Here is a 14,032-nt window from a genome sequence, read left to right on the forward strand (position 1 = left end):
TACTAATAACGAGCCCCCTCCAACTCCCTGTTATTAAAGCAGAGGGATTAGATAAAAATAGTGCCTGTTTCTTGGGAGCCCAGCCCTTTCTGTAAGCATTACCCACGTGGAAGCAGCCCGGAGGCTTCCCTCCTGGTTCCAGTTAGCTGGTTTCTGCAGGGAAGCTCGTGGTCCCGTCCGTGCTGTCCCCTCGGGGTCAGCAGCCACGCGGGGCAGCAGGGGGAGAGGAGCCCCTTTAGAATCAGGGGAAGGACAGGCTTGGATTTTTTTGGATTATTATCCATTAATTATGCAGCTTTCGCAGTGAAGGAGGAATACGGCACTGGATGCCATCAGACAGCACTTTTAGAGGCCACCCCAGGGGGTGATGAAGCTGCCCCCCTCGGCTGGGCACCATTTCAAGTCACAGCAGGAGCGGGGTGAAATCTGGAACTGCTCTGACAGCACCACACTGGTGGTGGTGATGCACACAGGACGAGGGGCAGCGAGGACCTTCACCCTAGGCGTGACACCTCAGCAGCACCACGGCGAAGAGGATGGTCCTGACGATGAAGAGGATGGTCCCAAAGAAGAAAATGGAGGAGCCGGGTGTGCTCCTGGGCTCTGCTCATCGCCCCTGCACCTCCAACCCATGGAGATGGCAGCCCTGGCACCGCTTCCACCTTCCCTCTCTCCCCCTGGCACACGGGTTTCATAATGGAGGCATCCCAAAGCTGCCAAGGAGCCGCGTCATGCCATTAAGAGGCTTATTAAAAAGTGATGCTCCGATTTAACACCTATTAGCCAGCACAGCGCCCTTCCTCTGCGCGGGGGAGCCTGCAAATGGAAGCCCCGGCTCCCAACAGAACCCTAAGTGGCCGAGTTTAACTTTATGGCTCCAATTAGAGGCAGTGCTAAGGCAGCCCTGGCGCTGTGGATTTATTAACACTCATCCAGGAGCAGACTTGAGCAGGGCTGTGCCAGCCCTGTGCCCTGTGCCACCGCGGTGCCACATCCCCACCGGGGCACGGCGCAGGAGCAGGAGAGCAGCCACCTTCCAATCTGGAGCTGTTTAAACAGCCTTGCGTGTTCAGGGATGTTTACAGGCCACTTTTGCTTAATAAAGTCATTTTTTCTAGCAGCTCACATCACCCTAATTACTTGTCACAATAATGCGAGACAGCTCTCGTGCGCTGCGCTCGCAGGGCCAGCAGGAGAGGCATGGAGACATTCCGCAGCAACTTGGGCACGGCCCCGCAGCCACCTCCATCCCCAGCAGTGGGACTGGGGACATGCAGCCCCGGCACCCTGCAGCCCCAGCACACTTCGGCAGGGCCCAAAGGGGTGCGGGGGCAGGAAGGAGGGCGATGGAGGGGCACAACCGGGCTCAGAGGATGGAGATTTGGTGTCGCGCGTTCCCAGCCCCAGCGCTCGAGGGGATTTCCCCGTGCACCTGCGCTTTCCCGTTTCCCCATCACAGCCCCATAAATCGGCAGCCCCAGCCCCTGCGGCCCGGTGATGGGATGGGAGCAGCATTTCGGCATCTTGCTGCTGCCCCGGGACTGCAAACCTCACACTCGGGTGTCTGTCCGTCCTGCAGCCCTTGGCCAGACAGACACCCCAGCCCTGAGCCACCAGGAAGGGCCAGCCCAGGAACTGGTTTCAGAGCTCACCTCCAGCACAAATCCAGGGGCTCTGGGGACACCCACTGCCCCATTGGACCCCCATAGCTCACCCCCTCCCTTGCTGCCCCTCCAGCCCCCCCGGCCAGCAATAAAAGCCCAGGCAGGGTCTCCTTGCTGCAGCTCCCTCCCCATCCCCACCAGCCCTTGTCACCCGGCGTGCCCCCGCCAGCTCGCCGTCATTTCCCCGCAATGAGCGACATCCAGCAGCTCTTCTTCCCTCTTCGCTCGGCCAAACAAACAAGCAAACAATCCCGGGCCCTCGCAACCAGAGGAAAATTAGTAGCAGGTGAAAGCAGGCTTTAAAGAGACCAAACTGTTCCTAACGCAGCCGGGGAACAATGTTTCTTTCCCCTCCCTTTTGCTGTTCTGGGGTTTGTATGGCAAAAAAAAATAATAATAATAAAAAAAAAAATAAAAAGAGCATGGGGAATGGTTTTTGGCTTTTCCTGAGCAAAGCACACATCTAAAGGAGAGGGAGCTGTGTCCCCCCTGCTCCCGGCACGGCTGCCATCAGCCACCTTGGTGGGATCCAACCCCCAGCCCCGTGCGAAGCTCTGCGAAGTGGAAACTAATGGAAACAAACAAAAACTTCATTCCAGCTTAACTCGAACTATTTCGTTTCGTTCTCAGCTTGCTTAACTTGCTTTGTTAAGCCTTTAAAAAACAAGGAGGATCAACTGCAAAGCCTCAGCCCCCAGCATCTGGGAACAACAAGTCCGAAGCCTGGGTTCCAGACAGGCTCCCGCAGCATCTGGCTGTGGTCGCAGGCTGCCCGAGAAATGCTGCAATGTCTTGGAGCCGAAGTGAGCCGCGGTGCTCGCCTCCAGTCCTTGGGTAGCTTTTGTTCTCCCCGGCACTATTTGCTCCGCGTTTGCTTACACGGAGAAAAGCACCCCCGCCCCGCTCCCCAGCACGTATTGGAGGTTACGGGGTATTTATAGCTCAGCTGAGCTTGCTAAACGCCTTCTTCTAGGAAAACAGCTACACACGCCGCCTGTCCCGACTCCGCTTAATCCCTCTCGCCCGGCTGCTGCCACCGGGGACCCAGCAGGGGCTCAGCACCACCCGGGTCCAGATGGGCACCGGGTTCAGTTTGGGGACACCACCGGCATGGTGGGAGCAGCCAGGGAGCCCCAGCCGGAGTGGGACAGCTCCGGGAATCACACGGATGCACAGGAGGAGCATCCCGATGCTGGAGGACCCCACTTTTTTCCTCCAGGTACTGCCTGGACGATACCAGAGTGGAGCCAGGAGTGCCACCCCCTGCCTGCCCCCCGGCTGTCCCCAGGGCGGCTCCGAGGCCACCTCCATGCCCCCGTCTGGCAGTGCCCATCACAGCTGGCACGATTTACTCACCAAGCTTTGCTCACTGCACGTGGGCACAGCTCGGGGCTGTCCCCGGGATGCTCAGATCCCCCCTCACAGCTGCCTTGGCTGAACGCTGCTCGGCTCCCTTTTAACGTATAGGAGGGAGACGGCTGAGATCACTGTGGGGTTTTATTGCCAGATTTGGCAGCCTTTTCCTATTTGCTTGGATTGAGATATAAATTGAATTCGGTTTTCTCCTGCTGACTCAGTTAGCTGTTATAGGAATAAGCGTGTGGTAATGTACCAGAGGGGAAAGGTTTCTTTTTCAGGTGCGTGCGAGGTGGGGTTCGCCGTGCCCTGCCCCGCGTGTTCCCGGTGGGGCTCTGCACGGCCGAAGGCTTCTCCAGCTCCTTCCCTTCACCAGCCAGCCCCAGCCACAGCTGGCTGGGGGATTTTTTTGGTGGCATCCTGGCTCCTCTTTCCCCGAGCCCTGCAACGTCTCGGCGCAGAGGAAACCGAACCTGCAATGAAATCATTTCCTAAACCCTGCTCCCCACCCGTATCGGTCACCTCCCTGCGAAGAGCACAGCAAAGCGGTCCTGGGGCTCTTTGGCCGCCCCTGCAGCCCCCCCCCTGCCGAGGAGACTTCAAGCCCCCTCCACCCTCGTGCCCTCCACCCGTGCAGCCCAGCACCGGCTCCGGCTCCCCAGCACCCCTCAGCCGTGCCACCAGCGGGGACTTTTCACGGCAAACCCCTAAAACCCTCCCATGCCCGGCTCTCGGCGGGGGCTGCAGGTCCTCGCGGCATCCCTGAAGCCACAGCACACTCTGCAGGCGCTCCCACCGCAGTGCTCACCCCAAAACTTCCCGGGGTCCCACTCTGCATCACCGCTTCCCTGATCTCCATCCGCCCCTTACACCCTGGGGACGGTGACACCGGGCTGTGGAGGGGCCCCTGCGTGGGACAGATGACACTTTTGGGGACACGGTGGCTGCAAGGATGCCAGAGCCACCAGGGATGCTCCTCAAGAGCATCCCACAAACTTCAATGCAGCGAACCCACAGCTGGAGCCCCGAAAGGCAACAATGCCCTTCAAGACGCTAAAATAGCTCCCAGGTGTGAAAACTAAGCAGAAAAAACCAGCACATTTTCTCTCCAAAGGGTTTTGTTGGTAAAGGCACTGGGCAGCAGCGGGGTCTCTCAGCTGGACCCGTCCGCCACGCGTGTCTCAGGCACGTGCGCCTCCGGCAGGTCTGTAAAAATAGAAATAATAACAACCTCTTCTCTCTTTGCTGCCTGGTTGGATAAATAGCTTAATTAGTTAATAAGGGGTTTAATTTGTTGTGTAGCTGCGTGAAGAATTCGCAGAGGGCGAGGTAAGTCGATAAGTCAAAGAAATGAGCCTTAGTGGGAGCCTGGGGAGGGGAGGGCTGGCTGTGCCGTGGTGCTGCGCCGTGGCGCTGTGCGCCCACCACGACCAGCTGCTGATGGCAGCTCTGGAACGGGGATTTCACCAGCCTGGCGTGGCTGCCCCTACGTGCTCTTCCCTTACCCTGGTGTAATGGCAGGAGCTGCCCCCATCGCCCAGTCCCCTTGGCTGGGCTGACCAGGGCACTGTGTCTCTGCCCCATCCAAAACTCCCTGCCCGCTAGCACCCATCCACAGCAACGCCTAAAATTACATAAAATGTGTCTCTGCTGGGTGCCAGGGGTGAGCGCTGTTAGATGGAGAGGAGCAGGATGGAGAAGATGGGCTCCGGCACCGCCCTGGGGTGGCTGCTAGCTCCCAGCCCCAGGGGAAGCCCCAAGGCTTCTCCCCAGCCCGCTGCAAGCCAAGGGAAAGCCACAGCAAAACTCTTGTCCCCCACCATGTCCCCTTTGGGTGCCACTGGAGGTAATTCCCAGCTTGACGCCTCGCCAGAGGCAGGAGGGAGGCCCCAGCTCCAGGAAAGACAAAAGGGCTCTTTCTTCATCAGCGTTAACCTCAGGCAGCTCTCGAGAAAAATCCCGGGCAATTAGCGGAGCATAAGAAGATTTATAATTGAAATGGAGTTTGTAGCACTACAGGCGGCTCCCTCGAAAGACATCTCTCATCGCAAAGAAAAAATAAAGGGGAGAGAAGAATAGAGAGAGGCAGAGGGGGAGAGAGAACTAGTTAAAGAGTTTAAAAACCCCGACCAAAACTCCATTTAGTTTTAACATTGCATGATAGCTTTCATAATTCAGAACAAAGTGCAAAGCTCTTTAATGAGGCCATTAATGACCCTTTAATTTACTCCACCAGGGCTGAATTCATAAAACATTTATGTTCCATTTACACAGGATTTTCCTGAGACTCTCCGGGGCAAGTCCCCATCACAGAGCAGGTGGGATGAAACAGAAGGCTCTTCTCTTCTCTTCCTCCCCTCTCCTCCCTTCTTCACCCTTTGCTGAAGCTCTGCGTGTGTCTTTTAATTCTGCTAGAGAAGCTGCGGGGACCCTGGAGGGAGAAGAGCCATTTCTGACCCTTCTGCATAGTAAACAGATGCTGAGCACTCTCTTGTATTTCTGCTCTAGGAAACGTGAAACCCTTTTAAGATCTAGCTGGAGCATCAAAAGCCAGCCTTAATATTTTTATTTAATTTTTTTTTTTTTACATCGTTACAGCCCAGCTCCGGTTCGACACTCGCCTGCCTGCTGGGAGAGCTCTCTGTTGCGATACCAGGTTTGCTTTTGGGTCATCTCAAAGCACCCAGGGACGCGTGTCCTGCCTGATTTCCAGGCTGCTCCCCCCCGGTCAGGGCGGCGATGGGGAGGCTGGAAGGATGCAGGTGGGTACCTCGGCGGCTGCTGGCTCCTGTGCCTGCCGGACGGATGGATGGCAGCCCGGCCAGGCTCAGCAGAGGTCCCTCAGCACGATGCTGGTAGAGGTGGGCTCAATGTATTAACATTTCTCATCCCAGCAGATGTGGGAAGCTCGGAGGGCACACGGGGAACAGGGGTGGTCATGCCCCAGTTGCAGGCGATGCTCCAGCTTGGCTGTCTCTTGATCCAAACAGCTATTTTTCTCACCAGTTTTTCTTCTTTTAAAGGTTTCGAGCAGGGAGAGACACCCAGGAAGGTGTAACCGCTTGCATCGGCTGAAACACCTTTAAAAAAAATAAAAAATAAAATGTCGTCTTAGTTTATTGCAAAGATCTCACTCTCTTTTCTCCAGAAAACGTCGGTTTCAAGCACCTTCTGCTAAGAAGGGCCATTAATCCTTGCAGCTGAGCTCTCAGCACCTGAAGCTTGCTCTCACCAGCCTCAGGACTGTTGAGCACCCTGCTCTGCTTCTGCCTTTGACTTACAGAGGGTTTCTCACACAGCAGGCCAACACCCATGGCAAACTGGACTTCTCCGGGTACCCGCACTGTTCCCAGGGGGAATCCTGCCCACGAGCCGGGGCAGGGCCTTTTTCCCCATAGCACTTGCCCTCTTCCCCTCGGATCCAGGTTGTTTTCCCTCTCGTTTCCTCACCTCTGGTTGTGCTGACGCAGGTTGGAAACCCGGCAGACCGTGGAGGCACTGACACCGCTCGCGTTGGCGCGCCCCGTGAGCCATCCTCCTGCTTCGCAGCTCACAGCAGCGCTGCCGCTGACGCCCTCGGGAAGGACCCATCAGCGGGAACACGCACGTGAGCCACGTCGGTGCTCATCAGCACTGGGCTGTGCTCGTGGGGTTGTTTTTGTAGGGTCTCCGGCACGCGCTGGGATCCGAGCAGCAGGTTGGTGGTCGCGGGGTCATCTCTGACTTTGGGGGAAGGAAGAAGAGAGGAAGATTGCCCGACCTACCTGGCTCACTCATGCAGAACTGCTTGGCAGCGTAGGGTCAGGTTTGTCAGAGCACTTACATCACAGAAGGAATTACGGCCAAAAGAAATGTAAAGCACGGATAACAACAAACAACAACAACAAAACCTAACCGGAGCTACACGCGCCAAGGGGGAAAAGTAGGACACCATTTTCCAAGGGCTCTAAGTGAGGTTGGAAACTCGCATTCAGAACTGATCTAAGCACTAGAAGCGCCGGGAGCCTGACACGATAAAGGGGTAAAAACGGTCCCAAAGCATTCAGGGCTGGATCGCCCGGTGGAGCCATGGTGGTGCTGGGGCACGAGGCCGGTGACGGGGAGGGAGCAGGCGGGGGGAGACGGGGCAAAATGGGGGTGGTGCAGCCGGCAGCAGGAAGGGATGCTCTGCAGCCCGGTGCGGAGGTAGGATGCACCTGGTCCTTAGAAAAGGTGGTGGAGCACAGAGGTGGGAGAAGCTAGATTTCCTGGCCGAAATCAGCCCCCAGTAGAAAGGAAGAGGCACAGAAGGGCACTGAGGGGACCCCTTGGATGGAGCTGGCTGTGCACAAGGCTGGCAGTGTGCCTTGTACATTTGTACAGTGACAGCTGACTGACAGCAGGGAAAGGAGCCAGGTCAGGGAGCACAGGGACCTGCTGTCACAGGGGGGAAATGGTTTAAATACATTTAGTGAAAACAAAAACTCCCCCTTGCACACAGAGCCCCTGACATCGCGTAAACGTGCAGCTCCCTGCTCCTCCCTCCCAGCTCCCCGCTGCTTACAAAACCCACCTCTAGGGGAACCCATTGCTGAAGGCTTCATTTTGCTTGGGTTACCCACGCCGAGCGTGCAGCCGGCCCCACGGGGTCAGGAACTGCAGGCTCCCGGAGCTGCCAAGCCTGCGCTAATTTCTTAATCGTGTCCAGGCGGCTCGCCTACCTCCAGGGCTCCGGGGGCTGGAACACCCGTGAGGGCACGCGGTACTCGGAGCCAACACACACCACCTTCACCAGGACCTTTCCATGCTTTAGCTGGGACCAGAAGCACACGGTTTCAGGCACAGCTGAAGGACACCTGCAGATAAATCCAGGAGCGACCCGAGCTCCTCCGAGCAGCCCCAGCTCTCTCTCCAGCACTGCAGCTCACTGCACGGCCACCTGAGGATCCTCAAGCATCCGTTTCCCTTCTGCTGCTTTAAACTCCCCAGGAGAGGGCAGCTGGAACACTTCAAGCCTCAATTTGATCACTTCAGGAGGTGATCGAAACCCTCCGGGAGGGGGGCAGGGCTCCCAGGGTGTCTGTCCCACTGGGGGTCGGTGCTGCCTGAAAATCAGGGTGGTTTCACAGCTGAACCCCGAGCTGCAAACAGGGCAGGAGGCCACAGGGAGAGCCCCGCAGGACCGCTCTCCTTGGCACAACTGCTGGGTCTCCTCATCGGGAGCGATACGCTGCTATCACTGATATAATGGCGTAACTCTCCATCGGGGTAGCGGCAAAATGGATTTACAAGGGAGCCGTGCACGCAGGAACGGGCACTCATGCTTGCTAATCCCTCACAAGCCTATAATTCAGATTCTTTTTTCCCCAAAAATAATAAGTGCAGATCTGTTAAGGCCCCATCGCTCGCTGCATGCTAAATGCCTTTTCTCCCTGTCTGGAACCTGCTGCATGCCCTACGGGTGGGGGGGGACAGGGGAGACGTGCCAACTCCCGGCCCATACAGTGACAGATGTAATGGTGCGGGCTGAACATCCCACCCCGGGGCTTCTCCATCACCTGCACCGGCAGGGATACGCGGAACAAGCCACTGCCTCCTCTCCGGAGAGCCCGAGGATGCCTTCTGGAGGACATTTCTGCATCAAAAATGATCACAATTACCCACAGGAGTGCAAATAAGCAAGGGAACACCATGAGGGCTTGGTGGCCTCCCCCGGCCAGCCTGGCAGAGTCTTTCCACGCTCCTCTTGTTGGCTCCCCCGGCACAGAGAGCTGCTTCCAGGGAGTCTTGGGGCCAGACAACTTCTCATCACCATTCCCCAGCCACTACACACGCACAGCCTGGAAATAATCCTCCCAGGAATGACAAAGTAATAGTCGCTAATTACACAATTAATTTATTCTTTGGCACTTATAAAAAAAAAAAAAAAGAATTTGTTACAAAGAGGGTAAAAAAAAAAGAAACAATCTAGGGCTTTGTTTAATTAAAACCACAACATACCGAAAAAAACAAGGAATCCTAATGATACAGACAACGCTTGTTGTGATCATTTCTGATTGTGTAATTAGTTACCTGCAGAAAAGATGCTTTCTTTTCTTTAAAACTGTGGGTTTTTTTATTATTATTGTTTGCTTTTCCCTTTTTATTGAATGCCACCGTCCTCAGGGCGCACAAATCGCAGCAGCACACCGCTGCTGCCAGCCCTTACCTGCGGGCAGAGGGGGTCGCACCCTCGCCTCTCGCACCCCATGCCCACCGAGGGGCGGCTGCAGCACGCTCCCCGTGCCCACCACGGCCGCTCGCCGGGCCGACAGCGCCGCGGAGCCGCGACCCCAGCGCCGAGGAGCCGGAGCTGGGATGGAGCCGGCGGGCAGAGCAGCCACAGCCTGCTGAGGAGGGAGCCAAGGAACAAACCGTTAGCCCGGCGCTATATATATGTTATGCTTCCGTGTCCTGATGTTAACCGACGTTATATATATATATATGTTTTAAGTATTCATATATTCATAGCTATAAAGGCCTTTTCTCTACTCGAGCTAAATTGTGTAACAGTGACCTATTGTCCCAGAAGGCTTCTTATTCATGTTAAATGGGTACTGAGATTATAAAGTTCCTCGGTAGTAGGTGCGCAAGTGTTCTGGAGGAGACGGGAGAAGATGGATGGTCCTGTTGAGGCTCAGCAAAGAGGGCAAAGCAACTCACGACGAAAACACGAGAGCTGAGCCGCGCTGCAGCCTGGCTGCCTTCGCGTCTGAGAAACAGCAGCAGGGGCTGGCTGTCCCCTGGGTGAAAACAGGGGTGTCACCGACCTCGTCCCCTCTCCCCAGGGAGCTGGTAGCCATACCCACGGCACGCAGGAACACCGGCATCCGGCACGTATCCCTTGCACACTCACACGTCCCCTGTGCACCCCCGGAGAGCCCGCAGTTCCTTGGAAGTGGCTCCTGGGACTTGTCACCTCCACGCCGTCAGAAAGGGATCAGGACAAGGGCTGGCCCCGGCGCCAGGCTGCTCAGTGGTGACCGGGGACGCTGGTGTCCCCTTGCTCCGACACAGCCAGGGTGGAAGCGGCAGCGAGCTGGCTGCCGTGCCACACTGCCAGATGGTGGATGAGATTAAAAGAATTTGATTTTCAAATAATCCATAAACCTGGCTGAGCTAATGTCGTTTCATATGCATTATCTTGTAATCCCAGGGAAGAGAACATTTCAGAGCAAAGAGCCTTATTCTCCCTCCCTGCAAGGCCTCTAACAAGCTACAGATAATCCCCTTTTTGTTGGAAGGTACTTACAGGGGACCTCCAGCGCCCAGCACGCAGCATGGGGGCTGCGGCACTGCGCCTGGAGGGGACACGCAGGTGCCCAGCACCACGGGGGCTTTGCAGGGGTGAGGGCACAGCACTCAGCGGGGCACAGGGACACCTCCAGCTCAGACCCACAGGAGATGAGGGAGGATGGAGGAGGGAATCTGCCAGTCCTGCTCCCCCGTATTACACAGGAGCACGTGCTGCAGCACTTTGGGTAGGGGCACAGCTGCACCCTCTCTTCTAGACAACTCCACTTCTATCCCCACCCTTGGGGATAAAGCCCCAGAAGCTCAGCTAGGTGAAGCCGTGTCCAACGCCCTCTCTAAAGCAACCCCTCCACAACCGAGCCATGGGAAATGGCCAGAGGAGCTGCTGACTTCTACCTGCCTGCATCCAACACCCACCACCACTTTTTGCCCCTCTCTCTACTCCATCCAGGTCCGTCCATCCCCCCCATGCCCCCCAACCCTCCCACACCCCCAAGCATCCTCCGTCACCAAACCCAGCCTGCCTGCTCCCTGCCTCTTTTCCCTGCTCTCGGGACTCCTTTGAGCCTCCGGTTACTCGTCAAGGCTCCGTGGAACAAACACGACCCCCTGCTGGTGCCCGGGACCCTGCGAGGCACAAGCCACCAAACCTATGCACAGTGGTTTAGGAACTGGCGGTCCCTACGCCAGTCTTCAGGCTCCCACTCTGGAGAACAGGAGGTGGTTTTAAGGGGGAAGGGAAGCTCCATGGATGGGATTTCCCAGTCGCTGCCTGCCATCTAGTGCCCAGCACCGAGCCATCTCACAGGCAGCAACACCCGACTCCATCCTCGGTGGAATTTAGCTCTTAAACTGGAGGCAGAGACATCCGGGCATCGGGCCCCGCACAGGGAGTCCCCACCATGCTCCTCACTCCGCAGCGGGGTGAGGGCTTGGGAATCAACCCAGGTGGGCTGATTTGTCAGGAAAAAGAGGGCAAACAGCCCAGAGCACGGGGAGGTGACACCACGTAGCTGCCCGAGGACGCACGGCGCTGAGCACAAACCGCGGCTCGGGAGGCGATCGCTGCTTCGCAGGGGCGCACGGCGGTGCCCGACACAAATGGGCCGCACCGGTCACTTGGAAGAGCCAGGCAGGGCAGGGCAGGGCCTCACGAGCACACAGAAGCAGATTTACTGATGAGCACGGGGCTCCAATTGCCTCCAACGCTTCCCAAAAAGCACGAGGCGACATTAGCGAGAGGATTACTCAGAACCCAAAAGCAAATGGGATTTGTGACCTGTTACATTAACCGGGGACTGGGGAAAGCTCCGCAGAAAGAGCACGCTGCTGGCAGGTCACCAAACCAATTATTAAGAGCTCACAGATCACAAAGCCAGATACATACACACATCAAGATAAATTTCTGTCTGCCTGCAGAGCAGGACGCTGGCTGAGCCTCCCTCCCAGCCCGGCGTGCTTTTTCTGCGCGCCCATTAAACCTGGATTATGCCTGGTTCCTTTCCCCAATAATTCACTTTCCCCCACAGGTTTAATGCGGAGGAATAACACTGGGGAGGGGAAAACCTGCGAGGAGAAACGTAACGTGCATAATTGCTGTGATAGATGAGAGCGAGCAGGAAGCGGGCGGGCAGCACGCGGAGGCAGCAGCCCAGCCAGCAGGAATCAGCCTTAAGTTGCAAACTGTTACCTGGAAATTTTTTTCCTCAATTTTTGCCTCAGTTAATTATGAGATGGGGTGTAACTACGAGATGGGGTGTTTGCTGTAGCTATGTAAGTGGCCAGCTCCTGCTAGCACCCTTCTTGCTTCTGGAGTAGGCTTTGCTGAGCCCAAAAGCCTCACACACCCTGTATAAAGGCTTTATTGCCTCGCCTGGGTTTTGAAGAAGCTTCGTTTTAATGTTGCTGAACATCCCGTCATATTTCAACTGAGAAATGCCCTTGGGTCTCCAAGCCCTGCCTATGAAGTCCTGCCAAAGGATTTTATAACCCCCACGATCTGTTAGGGAAAAGTAGCCTTGACAGCAAAGCTGTATCTAGAACAACCTGAAGGAGTTTCCTGCTGTCAGCATTTTGTGCTTACCTCACAAATTCCTGGCTTTGCTTTCGGAGGGCTTGGTGTTGAGGACTGGTATTAACAGCAAAGCTTCTGGAGCTGTTTTCCCCGAGTCCCAGTTTCCCAGCAGCTCTCCTTCTTTTACGCCAGCCCTTACCTTTGCAGAGATTCGCCCAAGCGCAGCACCCTGCCTGCCCCTGCTCGGCGTCCTTGCAGATACGGGAGGGAAAAGGTGTCCTCGAAACAGAAGGATGAGACCTGATCCACTCCTACCGCTGGTGACCTGCCTCGACCCGATTCCCCACAGCGTTTTCTGCAGGGCGTCCTGGCTGCACCGAGCAGAACGCTCCGTGCTGCCTCCCCTGCAGTAACACACCACAAAAATCCTCCCCCCACAGAGACAGATCCCTTTCAACTCAAAAATGGGAGCTTGGACAGAACAAAAGCAGGTGACCGATGCTGCTGGGGAGCCAGCCACAAGACCCCTCATCCTCCGGGACAGGACAGGGATAAGCCCACGGGTACGGCCCAACTCCTACCCACCCACCCTCGCCCCAGCTGGAAGGGGCACTGCACTGGGACAGCTTCCCTGAAGCAGTGCAGACCATGGCTGTCAGCCTCTCCCGGTTCTACATGCATTTATCTTCCAAATACTGAAGCTTTTCATTGCTTGGAGCCAGCCAGGAGGAGCAACAAACACTAACAGCTGCCTGTTACATGGGGAAGCGTGGGGTTGTGAACAGCTCGGTGTTACCACATCACAAAACATGCACGCGGGGCTCTGCTTAGAGACCACCACGCCCCAGACAGGGCAGGGTATCAGCTAAGGAAGGCATTTTGTAGGGGAAACAGCAGAAACCTGTACCTGCGAAGCTGAGAAGTGGTTTTATTAGGACTTGTTATCTCTCCGTTGCTGGAGGGGAGTGCTAGCATCCAATTTGTCACACGGAAAAATTTAATCTCTCTCTTCTAACATGGTGGCTGAAGCAATAACTTAGATGCAGTTTTAGGCTGCAATTGATCCTTACATTTGTTTCTGCTTCAGGAGGCTTTTAGCAACGGCTGCGGGGCGGCACTGCATCAGGGAAAAGTCATCTAAATGGTATGCATCCTTGCTCGTTGAGGGGGGGAACGATCTGGCTTTCGTGCATCGCCTTCACGAATGGAAGTGTTCTGTGCCGACACGGCTTGGAGCAGCAGAAAGTCTGCAGGCTGACTGTTGGCACCCTCCAGCTCCCTCCCCAGGCGGTGCAGCCTGCAGAAGACAAGGCTGCACGATGCTCCGCTCACAGAGGCCGTGGGGAAGGGGAGCAGGTCGCACAGAACAAGAAGTGAGCAAAAGCACCCATGTGAGAGGATCTGGGATGGTTCACAGCAACTGGCTGAGGGTCCTTAAATAGAACAAACAGTAGAAGGAAGGAAAAAAAAAAGGCACTGTTCCTATGCAGGTTGGGAGTAGAAATTCCTGTTTTAGGTGCCGAGAAAGCAACAATTTCAGCTTCCAGAGAAGACCCAGTTTCTTATGCACCTGAAGCCTGTAAGAACAAAGGCCTGAGCCTGAGGAAAAAGATAAAAAATAAAAGAGGCCGAAGATTCTGGCCTCTCCGTTGCTGGAGGGTGCTACACCTTTCAGCAGTGCCCAAAGACTTGCTGCTTGAGCAAGCCGGAGAAGAATTGTCTGAGT

The sequence above is a fragment of the Anser anser genome, assembly GCF_964211835.1.
Source record: "Anser anser genome assembly, chromosome: 10".
NCBI classification, from domain to species: Eukaryota; Metazoa; Chordata; class Aves; order Anseriformes; family Anatidae; genus Anser; species Anser anser.